Raw genomic sequence first — 12,159 nt, forward strand, 5'->3', positions numbered from 1 at the left:
TAGAATTATGGGATAGGGGTTGTTCTCAGGAAATGGGTTATGCATTAACGTTAGGATAAGAGGTTAAAGTTAGGCGCACGGTGAGGTTTACGTGTTAAGGGGAGAAATAGGAACAGGGTTGGGTGTTATGTTCAGGGTTAGGGTTATCTGTTAAAGGTATTGTTTATGCTTAGCGCACGGGCCCTGTCTGCATTAGGCGGGCGGGGGGAGTTTAGGGGGCTGGGATTGTACCCGGGAACCCACTCTATCATTCTCTGGGTATGGGCCCATGGGTTTCATGCAGGACAGAGTGGTAGAGCCTCCTTTCACGCATGGCATGGGAGGATTGCAGGCTTTCTAAACTCTAAGAAAGCAAGAAGTCTGAGAATTAGATTTAGGGTTAGGATTCTGGTTAGGGTTAAGGATGAAGTTTAGTGTTAGGGTGAGGGCTTAGGGTTAGGGAATAGGGTTAGGGTTAAAGGTTACTCTTAGGTTTAACGGTTACACTTTGGTTTAGGGTTGAGGTTTACGGTTAGGGTTAAGATGAGGGGTTAGGGTTTGGTACAGGGTTAGGGGTAAGTGTTAGGTTTAGGGTTGAAGATTAGCATTAGGGTTAGGATTAAAGTTTAGCGTGAGAATTACGCTTAGTGTTAAGGTAACGGGTTAGGGTTTAGGGTTAGGGTTAGGGTTAGGGTTAGTTTTAGGGTTAGAGTTATGTGCTATGGTTTGTGTTAGAGGTTAGGGTTAGGTTTACTGGTCACGGTTAGGGTTACGTTTAGGGGGTAGCATTAGGGTTAGGGTTAGGGTTAAGGGATAGGATTAGGGATAAGTGTTGGGCTTAGGGTTAGGGTTTAGTGTTAGGGTTAGCATTAAGGATTAGGGTTAGGGTCAGGGTTAAATGCTTGGGTGCGGGTAATGGTTAGGGTCAGGGTTAAGGTTCACGGATAGCGTTAGTGTTAAGGGTTACGGGTAGGTTTAGGGTTCAGGGTTAGAGTTAGCATTAGGGCTTAAGGTTAAGATTAGGCGGTAGGTTAGATTTAGGGTTAGATCTAGGCGTTAGGGTAAGGGCTAGCGTTAGGGTTAAGAGATAGGGTTAGGTTTAATGCTTAGGATTAGGGTTAGGGTTTGGGGTTAAAGTAAGTGTTAGGGGTTAGGTTTAAGGATCAAAGGTTAGGGTTATTTTTAGCTGTAGTGTTAGCGTTAGGGATAAGGGATCCCATTAGCATTAAGGGTCTTCCTTACTGTAGGGTTATGGGTTAGGCTTAGAGTTAAAGGTTAAGGTTAGGGTCAGTGTTAAGATTTAGGGTGAGGGTTAACGGTTAGGGTAAAGGTTAAGCGTTAGGGTTAGGGATTAGTGATTAGGGTTTTTGGTTAGTGTTAGGGTTAGCGGTTAGGAGTTAGTGTTTTATGAAGGGGTATGGTTAGAATTAGGATTGGGGTTAGAGTTAGGGTGAGGTATAGGGGTTAGGTTTAGGGGTTAGTTTTAGGGTAAAAGGATAGGATTAGGGTTACGGGGTGGGCTTAGGTTTAGGGTTAAAGTTTACTGCTATGTTAGGGATAGGGTTCAGGCTTAGCTTTAGGGGTTCTGGTTAGTGTTAGGTGTTAGGTTAGTGTCAGGGTTAGGTCTAGTCGTGAGGGTAAGGTTTAGGGTTAGCTTTAAGAGCTAGGGTTAGGTTTAATGGTTAGGATTAGGATTAGGGTTAAGGGTTAGGGTAAGGCTTAGGGGTTAGGGTGAAGGGTGAAGTGTTAGGGCTTTTGTTAGGCATAGCGTTGGGGTTAGAAGTAAGGTTTCCTGTCAGAGTTAGGGTTGTAGGCAGCGTTACGGTTAGGCTTAGCGGTTGAGAATTAGGGTTAGGGATTAGGTGTTACAGTGATGACTAGGAGATAGGGTTAGAATTATGGGATAGGGGATGTTCTCAGGGAATGGGTTATGCATTAACGTTACGATAAGAGGTTAAAGTTAGGCTCACGGTGAGGTTTACGTGTTAAGGGGAGAAATAGGAACAGGGTTAGGTGCCATGTTCAGGGTTAGGGTTATCTGTTAAAGGTATCATTTATGCTTAGCGCTCGGGCCCTGTGCTCATTAAGCTGCGGGGAGGTTAGGGGGCTGGGATTGTCACTGGGAACCCACTGTATCGGATTCTGGGTATGGGCCCGTGGGTTTCATGCAGGACACAGTGGTAGAGCTTCCTTTCACACATGGCATGGGAGGATTGCAGGCTTTCTAAACTCTAAGAAAGCAAGAAGTCTCAGAATTAGATTTAGGGTTAGGATTATGGTTAGTGTTCAGGATGAAGTGTAGTGTTATGGTGAGGGGATAGGGTTACGGATTAGGGTTAGGGTTTAAGGTTACTGTTAGGTTTAATGGTTACAGTCCGTTTAGGGTTGAGGTTTGCGGATAGGGTTAAGATGAGGGATTAGTGTTTGGTACAGGGTTAGGGTTAAATGTTAGGTTTAGTGTCCAAGATTAGGATTAGGGTTAGGATTAAAGGTTAGCATGAGAGTTAACGGTTAAGGTTAAGGGTTAGGGTTAGGGTTTAGGTTTAGGGTTAAGGGTTAGGGTTAGTTTTAGGGTTAGAGTTATGTGTTAGGGTTTGTGTTAGAGGTTAGGGTTAGGTTTACTGTTCATGGTTGGGGTTACGTTTAGGGGTTAGCATTAGGGTTAGGGATTAGGTTAAGGGTAAGTGTTTAGAGTTAGTGTTGGGCTTTAGGCTCGGGGCTTAGGTTCAGTGTCAGGGGTTAGGGTTTGTGGTAGGGCTTAGATTTAGCGGTCAGTTTAAGGGCACAGGACCTGGTTAATCTACAGTGAGAGGGGTGTGGTCGGAGTCACCACGAAAGCACAACGTCATTCCCTGGGCCTTGGGACAAAACCTACATGCAGGACTCAGGCGGAGCCTCATCTCACACATGGCATGGCTGTATTATAGGCTTGCTTCACTCTGGGAATGGAAGTAGTGTGAGAATTAGGGTTAGGTTTTGGGTTAGGGGTTTCGAGTTAAGGGTTAGGTTTCGAGTCAGGGTCAGGTGCTAGGGATTAGTGGTTAGGGTTAGAGTTAGTGTTAGGGGTTAGGTGTTAAGTCTGGGTTAGGGGGCCAGGGTTAGGTTTAGGGTTGGGGTTAGCGTTAGGGTTAGGGGTTAGGGTTAAGGGTTAGGCTTAGGGTTAGGGTTCAGGGTTAGGGTTATGGTTTAGGGTTAGAGTCAGGGTTAAGTGTTAGGCTGAGGCTTAACAGCTAGGGTTAGGGTTAGGGGGTTAGGGATAAGGTTAGGGTTAAGGGTTAGGTTTATGGTTCAGGTTTAAGGTTAGGATTAGGGGTTAGGGTTAGTGTTAACTGTAGGTCAGTGTTGGCGTTAGATCTCTAGGCATTAGCGTATAGGTTAGGGTTAGGATTAATTAGGGTTATGTTTAATGGTTAGGACTGGGATTAGCGTTAAGGGTTAGGGTTAAGCTTTAGGGGTTATGACTAAGGATCAATGGTTAGGGTTATTTTTAGGCGTAGGGTTAGGGTAAGGGTTTTAGGGTTAGTGTTAGTGTTGTTGGTAGGGTTAAGGTTAGGGTTGGCGTTTCAGAATTAGGGATTAGGTGTTATGGTTATGGCTAGGAGTTAGGGTTAGAATTACGGTATAGGGCTTGTTCTCAGGGTGTCATGCATTATCGTTAAGATAAGGGGTTAAGTTAGGGTTAGGGTGAGGTTTACGTGTTAAGGTGAGCAGTAGGATCAGGGTTAGGTGTTATGTTCTGGGTTAGGGTTATGGGTGAGGGGTAGGGTTTATCCTTAGGGCACGGGCCCTGTATGCACTAGGAGGCGAAGTTAGGGGTCTGTGATGGTCTCTGGGAACCCACTCTATCGTACGCAGTGTATGGGCCTCTGGGTTTCATGCAGGACACTGTGGCAGAGCGGGCTTTCATGCGTGGCTTAGTAGGATTGTAGGCTTTCAAAACTCTGAGAAAGCAAGAAGTCTGAGAATTAGATTTAGGGTTAGGATTACTGTACGGTTTAGCGATGAAGATTAGTGATAGGGTGAGGCTTAGGGTTAGGGGTTAGGGTTAGGGTTAGGGTTGTTGGTAGGGTGAAGGTTAGGGTTGGCATTTTAGAATTAGGGATGAGGTGTTACGGTTATGGCTCGGGGTTAGGATTAGAATTATGGGATAGGACTTCTTCTCAGGGTGTTATGCATTAAGGTTAAGATAAGGGGATAAGTTAGGGTTACGGGGAGGTTTATGTTTTAAGGTGAGCAATAGGATCAGGGTCAGGTGCTATGTTCAGGGTGAGGGTTATCTGTTAGGGGTAGTGTTTATACTTAGCGTACAGGCCCTGTCTGCACTGGGCGGGGGGCTGGGGTTAGGGGGATGGGATTGTCCCCGGGAACCCACTCTATCATACGCTAGGTATGGGCTCCTGGTTTCATGCAAGAGAGAGCTGCAGAGCCCCCTTTTACTCATGGCATGAGAGGATTTTAGGCTTTCTAAACTCTAAGAAAGCAAGAAGTCCGAGAATTAGATTTAGGGGTAGGATTATGATAACGTTTAGGGTTAGGTTTTGTGTTAAGGTGGGGTCTTAGGGTTAGGGGTTAGGGTTAGAGGTTAGTGTTAGGTTTAACAGTTACAGTTAGGTTTATGGTTAAGTTTCAGGGATAGGGTTAAGGTTTGGGTTTAGCGTTTGGCACAGGGTTAGGCTTCAGTGTTAGCTTTATGGTTAAAGATTAGGATTAGGGTTAGTGTGAGGGTTAATGGTAAGGGTCAAGATTAAGGGTTAGGGTTAGGTTTAGGGTTAGGGCTTAGGGTTAAGGGATAGGATTAGGGTTAAGTGTTGGGCTTATTGTTAGGGTTAAAGTTTAGTGTTATGGTTAATGTTTAGTGTTATGGTCCAGTTTAAGTGTTAGGGTGAGGGTTAACAGTTAGGATTAGGCTTAGGGGTTAGGGATATAGTGAAGGTTCAGTGTTAGGGTTAGGTTTAGGGTTCAGGGTTAGGGTTAGCTTTAGGGGTTATGGTTGGGGTTAGGTGTTAGGTTAGTGTCAGGGTTAGGTCTAGTCGTGAGGGTAAGGTTTAGGGTTAGCTTTAAGAGCTAGGGTTAGGTTTAATGGTTAGGATTAGGATTAGGGTTAAGGGTTAGGTTAATGCTTAAGGGTTAGGGTGAAGGGTGAAGGGTTAGGGCTTTTGTTAGGCATAGCGTTGGGGTTAGAAGTAAGGGTTCCTGTCAGTGTTAGGGTTGTAGGCAGCGTTACGGTTAGGCTTAGCGGTTGAGAATTAGGGTTAGGGATTAGGTGTTACAGTGATGACTAGGAGATAGGGTTAGAATTATGGGATAGGGGATGTTCTCAGGGAATGGGTTATGCATTAACGTTACGATAAGAGGTTAAAGTTAGGCTCACGGTGAGGTTTACGTGTTAAGGGGAGAAATAGGAACAGGGTTAGGTGCCATGTTCAGGGTTAGGGTTATCTGTTAAAGGTATCATTTATGCTTAGCGCACGGGCCCTGTCGGCATTAAGCTGGGGGGAGGTTAGGGGGCTGGGATTGTCACTGAGAACCCACTGTTTCAGACTCTGGGTATGGGCCCGTGGGTTTCATGCAGGACACAGTGGTAGAGCCTCCTTTCACACATGGCATGGGAGGATTGCAGGCTTTCTAAACTCTAAGAAAGCAAGAAGTCTGAGAATTAGATTTAGGGTTAGGATTACTGTACGGTTTAGGGATGAAGATTAGTGATAGGGTGAGACTTAGGGTTAGGGGTTAGGGTTAGGGTTAGGGTTGTTGGTAGGGTGAAGGTTAGGGTTGGCATTTTAGAATTAGGGATGAGGTGTTACGGTTATGGCTACGGGTTAGGATTAGAATTATGGGATAGGACTTCTTCTCAGGGTGTTATGCATTAAGGTTAAGATAGGGGATAAGTTAGGGTTACGGGGAGGTTTATGTTTTAAGGTGAGCAATAGGATCAGGGTCAGGTGCTATGTTCATGGTGAGGGTTATCTGTTAGGGGTAGTATTTATACTTAGCGTACAGGGCCTGTCTGCACTGGGCGGGGGCCTGGGGTTAGGGGGATGAAATTTTCCCCGGGAACCCACTCTATCATACGCTAGGTATGGGCTCCTGGTTTCATGCAAGAGAGAGCTGCAGAGCCCCCTTTTACTCATGGCATGGGAGGATTTTAGGCTTTCTAAACTCTAAGAAAGCAAGAAGTCCGAGAATTAGATTTAGGGGTAGGATTATGATAATGTTTAGGGTTACCGTTAGGGTTAGGGTTAAGGGTTAGGCTTAGGGTTAGGATTCAGGTTTAGAGTTAAGGTTTAGGGTTAGGGTCAGGGTTAAGGGTTAGGGTGAGGGTTAACAGGTACGGTTAGGGTTAGGGTGTTAAGGATAGGGTTAGGGTTAAGGGTTAGGTTTATGGTTCATGTTTAAGGTTAGCATTAGGGATTAGGGTTAGTGTTAACTGTAGGTCCTGTTGGGGTTGGATCTCTAGGCATTATGGCAAAGGTTAGGGTTAGGGTTAAGAGTCAGGGTTATGTTTAATGGTTAGGATTGGGATTAGGGTTAAGTGTTAGGGTAAGGCTTAGGGGTTAGGGTGAAGGGTGAAGGGTTAGGGCTTTTGTTAGGCATAGCGTTGGGGTTAGAAGTAAGGGTTACTGTCAGTGTTAGGGTTGTAGGTAGGGTTACGGTTGGGGTTAGCAGTTTAGAATTACGGTTAGGGGTCAGGTGCTACATTTATCACTAGGAGATAGGGTTAGAATTATGGGATAGGGAATGTTCTGGGGGAATAGGTTATGCATTAACATTAGAATAAGAGGTTAAAGTTAGGCTCACGGTCAGGTGTACGTGTTAAGGGGAGAAATAGGAACAGGGTTAGGTGTTATGTTCAGGGTTAGGGTTATCTGTTAAAGGTATTGTTTATGCCTAGCGCACGGCCCCTGTCTGCGTTAGCCAGGGGGAGTTTAGGGGGCTGGCATTGTCACCGGGAACCCACTGTATCAGACTCTGGGCATGGGCCCGTGGGTTTAATGCCGGACACATTGGTAGAGCTTCCTTTCACACATGGCATGGGAGGATTGCAGGCATTCTAAACTCTAAGAAAGCAAGAAGTCTCAGAATTAAATTTAGAGTTAGGATTATGGTTAGGGTTCAGGATGAAGTGTAGTGTTACGATGAGGACTTAGGGTTACGGATTAGGGTTAGGGTTTAAGGTTACTGTTAGGTTTAACGGTTACAGTTCGTTTAGGGTTGAGGTTTGCGGATAGGGTTAAGATGAGGGATTAGTGTTTGGTACAGGGTTAGGGTTAAATGTTAGGTTTAGGGTTCAAGATTAGGATTAGGGTTAGGATTAAAGGTTAGCATGAGAGTTAACGGTTAAGGTTAAGGGTTAGGGTTAGGGTTTAGGTTTAGGGTTAAGGGTTAGGGTTAGTTTTAGGGTTAGAGTTATGTGTTAGGGTTTGTGTTAGAGGTTAGGGTTAGGTTTACTGTTCATGGTTGGGGTTACGTTTAGGGGTTAGCATTAGGGTTAGGGATTAGGTTAAGGGTAAGTGTTTAGAGTTAGTGTTGGGCTTTAGGCTCGGGGATTAAGTTCAGGGTAAAGGTTTAGGGTTGGTGGTAGGGCTTAGATTTAGCGGTCAGTTTAAGGGCACAGGACCTGGTTAATCTACGGTGAGAGGGGTGCGGTCGGAGTCATCACGAAAGCACAACATCATTCCCTGGGCCCTGGGACAAGACCTACATGCAGGACTCAGGCGGAGCCTCATCTCACACATGGCATGGCTGTATTGTAGGCTTGCTTCACTCGGGAATGGAAGTAGTGTGAGAATTAGGGTTAGGGTTGGGGTTAGGGGTTTCGAGTTAGGGGTTAGTTTCGAGTCAGGGTCAGGTGCTAGGGATTAGTGGTTAGGGTTAGAGTTAGTGTTAGGGGTTAGGTGTTAAGTGTGGGTTTGGGGGCCAGGGTTAGGTTTAGGGTTGGGGTTAGTGTTAGCTGTAGGTGTCAGGGTTAAGGGATAGGGTTAGGGTTAAGGGTTAGGCTTAGGGTTAGGGTTCAGGGTTAGGGTTAAGGTTTAGGGTTAGAGTCAGGGTTAAGGGTTAGGGTGAGGCTTAAGAGTTAGGGTTAGGGTTAGGGGGTTGGGATAGGGTTAGGGTTAAGGGTTAGGTTTATGGTTCAGGTTTAAAGTTAGCATTAGGTGTTAGGGTTAGTGTTAACTGTAGGTCAGTGTTGGGGTTAGATCTCTAGGCATTAGGGTAAAGGTTACGGTTAGCGTTAAGAGTTAGGGTTATGTTTAATGGTTAGGATTGGGATTAGCGTTAAGGGTTAGGGTTAAAGTTTAGGGGTTATGACTAAGGATCAATGCTTAGGGTTATTTTTAGGCGTAGGGTTAGGGTAAGGGTTTAGGGTTAGTGTTAGAGTTGTTGGTAGGGTTAAGGTTAGGGTTGGAGTTTCAGAATTAGGGATTAGGTGTTATGGTTATGGCTAGGAGTTAGGGTAGAATTACGGTATAGGGCTTGTTCTCAGGGTGTCATGCATTATCATTAAGATAAGGGGTTAAAGTTAGGGTTACAGTGAGGTTTACGTGTTAAGGTGAGCAGTAGGATCAGGGATAGTTGTTATGTTCTGGGTTAGGGTTATGGGTGAGGGGTAGGGTTTATGCTTAGGTCACAGGCCCTGTATGCACTAGAAGGCGAAATTAGGGGTCTGTGATGGTCGCTGGGAACCCACTCTATCGTACGCAGTGTATGGGCCTCTGGGTTTCATGCAGGACACTGTGGTAGAACCGGCTTTCATGCATGGCTTAATAGGATTGTAGGCTTTCAAAACTCTGAGAAAGCAAGAAGTCTGAGAATTATATTTAGGGTTAGGATTACGGTACGGTTTAGGGATGAAGACTAGTGATAGGGTGAGGGCTTAGGGTTAAGGGTTTGGGTTAGGGTTAGGGTTTTTGGTAGGGTGAAAGCTAGGGTTGGCATTTTAGAAATAGGGATGAGGTGTTACGGTTATTACCAGGTGATAGGATTAGAATTATGGGATAGGGCTTCTTCTCAGGGTGTTATGCATTAAGGTTAAGATAAGGGGATAAGTTAGGGTTACGGGGAGATTTATGTTTTCAGGTGAGCAATAGGATCAGGGTTAGGTGTTATGTTCAGGGTGAGGGTTATCAGTTAGGGGTATTGATTATACTTAGGGCACGGGCCCTGTATGCACTTGGCGGCGGGCGGGGATTATAGCGATGGGATTGTCCCCGGGAACCCACTCTATCATACGCTGGGTATGGGCTCCTGGGTTTCATGCAGGACACAGTGGCAGAGCCCCCTTTTACTCATGGCATGGGAGGATTGTAGGCTTTCTTAACTCTGAGAAAGCAAGAACTCTGAGAATTAGATTTAGGGGTAGGATTATGGTAATGTTTAGGGATCAAGATTCGTGTTAGGGTGGCGTCTTAGGGTTAGGGGTTAGGGTTAAAGGTTAATGTTAGTTTTAACAGTTACAGTTAGGTTTACGGTTCAGTTTGAGGGTTAGGGTTTATGTTTGGGTCTAGTGTTTGACACAGGGTTAGGCTTCAGTGTTAGCTTTATGGTTAAAGATTAGGATTAGAGTCACGGTTAAGGTTTAGTGTGATGGTTAATGGTAAGGGTCAATATTATGGGTTAGGGTGGGGTTAGGGTTAGGAATAAGGCTTCATGTAACCTTTAGGGTTAGAGTTAATTGTTGTGGTTACGGGTAGAGGTTAGGGTTAGGTTTAGGATTCATGGTTAGAGTTATGTTTAGCGGTTAGTGTTAGGGTTAGTGGTCAGGTTTAAGGTAAGGTTTTAGAGTTAGTGTTCGGCGTTACAGTCTGAGCTTATGTTTACGGTTAGGGGTTAGTGTTAGTGTTAGGGCTGAGATTTATCTGTTAGTATAAGGGCACAGGACTTGTTTAATCTATGGTGAGAAGGGTGTGGACAGGTCGCTGTGACACCACACCATCGTACTCTTTGTATTTGGCCCAGACCTACATGTGGGACACAGGCAGAGCCTCATCTCAGGAATGGCATGGCTGTATTGTAGGTTTGCTTAAGGCTGAGAATGGAAGAGGTGTGAGAATTAGGGTTAAGTTTAGGGTTAGGGGTTTGGGGTTAGGGGTTTAGGGTTAGAGGGAGGGTTAGGGGTTAGGGATTAGTAGTTAGGGTTACTGTTAGCATTAAAGGTTAGGTCTTAGGGTTGGGATAGGAGCTAGGGTTAGGTTTAGGGTTGGGTTCAGTGTTAGGTTTAGGGTTAGGGGTTAGGGTTAGGCTTAGGGTTAAAGGATAGGATTCGGGTTAAGTGTTGGGCTTAGGGTTAGGGTTTAGTGTTAGGGTTATCGTTAAAGATTAGGGTTAGGGTCAGGGTTAAATGTTTGGGTGCGGGTAATGGTTAGGGTCAGGGTTAAGGGTTACGGATAGGGTTAGTGTTAAGGGTTACGGGTAGGTTTAGGGTTCAGGGTTAGAGTTAGCATTAGGGCTTAAGGTTAGGATTAGGTTGTAGGTTAGATTTAGGGTTAGATCTAGGCGTTAGGGTAAGGGCTAGGGTTAGGATTAAGAGATAGGGTTAGGTTTAATGCTTAGGATTAGGGTTAGGGTTTGGCGTTAAAGTAAGTGTTAGGGGTTAGGTTTAAGGATCAAAGGTTAGGGTTATTTTTAGCCGTAGTGTTAGGTTTAGGGTTAAGGGATAAGGTTAGCGTTAAGGGATTCCTTTACTGTTAGGGTTAAGGGTTAGGCTTAGAGTTAAAGGTTAATGTTAGGGTCAGTGTTAAGGGTTAGGGTGAGGGTTAATGGTTAGGGTAAAGCTTAAGCCTTGGGGTTAAGGGTTAGCAATTAGGGTTTATGATTAGTGTTAGGGTTAGGGGTTAGGAGTTAGTGTTTTATGAAGAGGTATGGTTAGAGTTAGGTTTGGGGTTAGTATTAGGGTTAGGTTTAGGGGTTAGTTTTAGGGTAAAAGGATAGGATTAGGGTTAAGGGTTGGGCTCAGGTTTAGGGTTAAAGTTTAGTGTTAGGGTTAATGTTTAGTGTTATGGTCCAGTTTAAGTGTTAGGGTGAGGGTTAACGGTTAGGATTAGGCTTAGAGGTTGGGGATATAGTGAGGGTTCAGTGTTAGGGTTAGGTTTAGGATTCAGGGTTAGGGTTAGCTTTAGGGGTTATGGTTAGGGTTAGATGTTAGGTTAGTGTCAGGGTTAGGTCTAGTCGTGAGGGTAAGGTTTAGGGTTAGCTTTAAGAGCTACGGTTAGGTTTAATGGTTAGGATTAGGATTAGGGTTAAGGGTTAGGGTAAGGCTTACGGGTTAGGGTGAAGGGTGAAGGGTTAGGGCTTTTGTTAGGCATAGCGTTGGGGTTAGAAGTAAGGGTTACTGTCAGTGTTATGGTTGTAGTTAGGGTTACGGTTAGGGTTAGCAGTTTAGAATTAGGGTTAGGGATCAGGTTTTACAGTTATGACTAGGAGATAGGGTTAGAATTATGGGATAGGGGTTGTTCTCAGGGAATGGGTTATGCATGAACGTTACGATAAGAGGTTACAGTTAGGCTCACGGTGAGGTTTACGTGTTAAGGGGAGAAATAGGAACAGGGTTAGGTGTTATGTTCAGGGTTAGGGTTACCTGTTAAAGGTATTGTTTATGCTTAGCGCATGGGCCCTGTCTGCATTAGGCGGTGTGGAAGGTTAGGGGGCTGGGATTGTCACCAGGAACCCACTGTATCGTACTCTGGATATGGGCCGGTGGGTTTCATACAGGACACAGTGGTAGAGCCTCCTTTAACGCATGGCATGGTAGGATTGCAGGCTTTCTAAACTCTAAGAAAGCAAGACGTCTGAGAATTAGATTTAGGGTTAGGATTATGGTTAGGGTTAAGGATGAAGTTTAGTGTTAGGGTGAGGGCTTAGGGTTAGGGATTAGGGTTAGGATTAAAGGTTATTCTTAGGTTTAACGGTTACAGTTCGGTTTATGGTTGAGGTTTACTGTTAGGGTTAAGATGAGGGCTTAGTGTTTGGTACAGGGTTAGGGTTAAGTGTTAGGTTTAGGGTTGAAGATTAGGATTAGTGTTAGGATTAAAGGTTAGCGTGAGAGTTAACGGTTAGGGTTAAGGTTAAGAGTTACGGTAGGGTTTAGGTTTAGGGTTAAGGGTTAGGGTAAGTTTTAGGGTTAGAGTTATGTGTTAGGGTTTGTGTTAGAGGTTAGGGTTAGGTTTACTGTTCACGGTTAGGGTT

The sequence above is a fragment of the Eulemur rufifrons genome, chromosome 21 (assembly GCF_041146395.1).
Source record: "Eulemur rufifrons isolate Redbay chromosome 21, OSU_ERuf_1, whole genome shotgun sequence".
Lineage (NCBI taxonomy): Eukaryota > Metazoa > Chordata > Mammalia > Primates > Lemuridae > Eulemur > Eulemur rufifrons.